Below are 2,429 nucleotides of genomic sequence, written 5' to 3'. Positions count from 1 at the left end.
GGTCTCACACTTTCCTCCGAGCATTTTGTGGGGACGTAGAATGGGTTGATGTGAACATAAAAGTCTTATCCATGGAGAATATCTCATTTATTATATTATTTTTGTTGTTCACATTTTATGAGGAGTGAAATTGTATAATTCTAGTAAATCGAGGCAATAAGATTAATTTGTCCACAGTTCTTAAACAATTTAAGTTTTTATTTAAATCTCGATATACTGAAATTATAAGATCCGAACTAAGATAATAAAAATTACAATATGTAGCTATAATAGGTCAAAGTAAGTAATAAAATCGGTGTTATTTTTTAAACCACCACGTAAAATTTTGAGTTATTAAATAAAGTAAATAGGCGGCAACGTGGCAGGCAAGACATACGGCTCGCCGCGGCCAGCGAAGAAAATGGACGATTGCTCGCAAACTTATCTCATAGGTCAGAGAGGTGGACCGTTTGGTAGCAGCTACCAAATTAGATAAACCCGCGAGCAATCGTTCATTTTCTTTACCGGCCGCGCCGAGCTGTATGTCCTGCCTGCCGCATTACGCGCTCTGATTAACCCACTTATTTTATTTAATAACTTGAAATTTTACGTGGTTGTTTAAAAAAAGACACCGATTCTATTACTTACCCCTAGCTATATATTAGCTCTGGTACGATACGAGTCAAACACCCTATATAATACCTTTAACTATATAAAATGTAGTTGATGTAATATGAAAATATATTCGTTAAACCATATTATAAAACTGAGTAAAAAAGTGTTGTAAAACATATACTAAAACTGAATAAAAAATGATTAGATGTAACCATAAATTAATAGTGAAATATTCTATAAAATATTATTAAATTATTAATAATTAAAATTTACGAAATCTTATCGTGTTTTTGGTTGCCACTGATTCTAGCTTTTGAACTCTTCTATTATGTGCTTTTTTATTTTATTTTATTTATTATATTTTTATTTTATTTTATTTATTATGTAGAAAATTTACCGATCCGGTGAGAGACTCGAACTTAGGATTTCTTGCTCTTGAATCACTCGTTTTATCATTGCGCCATTGCTATTCACTACAGGAACAAATCTTAATATGTACTTTTGTATACTATAAACACGTAACTATATTTATGTCCAATATTATCATAATTTATAGTAAACTATTTATATAACAATACTTTGCCTGCTAACTATTTAACATAGTTACATGTATCTATATCGTTGCGCCCGCGTTACCGGAAATGCATCAGTTTCGATGATCCCGGTATAGAGAGACAAGCGAAGGGGCACGGTTGACAACGAGGAGTAAGCAACAGCTGATGGAGAGTTGACAGCGAGTCGTGGTCGCGAATGGACGTGTATCGATTGAGTTGATATTGAGCTTAAATTGTGTATTGCTTTAAATAGTAAAGCTTCTCGTTCTTTTGTAAAGTGTGTTCGTTCATTTCTGTCGTGCAAGCGCGAACGCAATAATATGTATCTTTATGTATTTGCTAAGTATTCTAATTATAGTGGTTATATAAAATGGTTCATTTCTCTTACTATTCAATATTTAATACCTTACTATATTACTTACTATATTACCTTACTATATTATTTACTATATTACCTTACTTTTTATTCCAAATAACTATAATTCTTGATAAAAATTTTAGTGGGTCAGTTATACTATTCCTATATTGTAAATATCACAAACACTAGAGTGACACTTACTATAATAATGATATTCCTGACTATAATTTTTTATTATGCCATTATAGTTCCAAATAGCATACATTTTTTCTCAGTGTACACACACGCACACACACACATATACATACGTCCTGTTATTATGGGAACAAAAATAATTAAGATGTTCCATCTTGTCTACATTTCTATTATTTCTATTATTAAAAGTATCTGACGGTAACATACTCATTTTTTTAACACATGTAGATTGAATTAAATAAAATAAAAATTTTATATCTTTTTGTAATCAACCATGTAAAATTACAAAATATTAATTATAGAAGACTAGTGTATAATTGCGTGCGATGCGATGACGAACCCTACCCATACAGCACAAATATTTACCAAATATCCTAAAAATTTTCTAAGAATATGTAACCGCGATTCGTTGCGGGTTTGAATCGCTTGTCGGATCGGGTTCGTGATAGGCGGAATAATTGAGAAACAGTGTTTTAAGAAAATAATAATGAATAATATATTTAAAATACTAAACTGATGATAATGACAATATATATATCGAACAATACGTGTCGACGCCTTTGGCTTTGGTTGTTTGTATCGCCTGACAGAGGTTTGTTTAGACGCGGATTTGTGTGATGTGACGCGCGGTGCGCGGGGCGCGGACGACGTCAGTGTCGCGTCTTCGCGAGTCTATGCTGTTGACGTTTCTTTCGGCGTCGTGTCTCTTAAGTGCGGTGGACACTTTT

The 2,429-nt window shown here is 32.7% G+C and overlaps 1 protein-coding gene across 1 annotated transcript in view; it reads right to left on the bottom strand.

Annotated features, from left to right (window-relative positions):
* Positions 1-2,429, bottom strand: part of LOC116852364 (disintegrin and metalloproteinase domain-containing protein 10) — a gene marked incomplete at its 5' end in the record, with an annotated part of 339,156 nt that overhangs the window by 272,967 nt on the left and 63,760 nt on the right. The gene's annotated exons all lie outside the window — the stretch shown is intronic.

Source organism: Odontomachus brunneus, unplaced genomic scaffold (assembly GCF_010583005.1).
Source record: "Odontomachus brunneus isolate Ranch 3 - 2012 unplaced genomic scaffold, Obru_v1 Obru_scaffold_219, whole genome shotgun sequence".
NCBI classification, from domain to species: Eukaryota; Metazoa; Arthropoda; class Insecta; order Hymenoptera; family Formicidae; genus Odontomachus; species Odontomachus brunneus.
The sequence above is the reverse complement of the archived record's forward strand: the minus strand, read 5'-3'. Positions and strand labels throughout refer to the sequence as shown.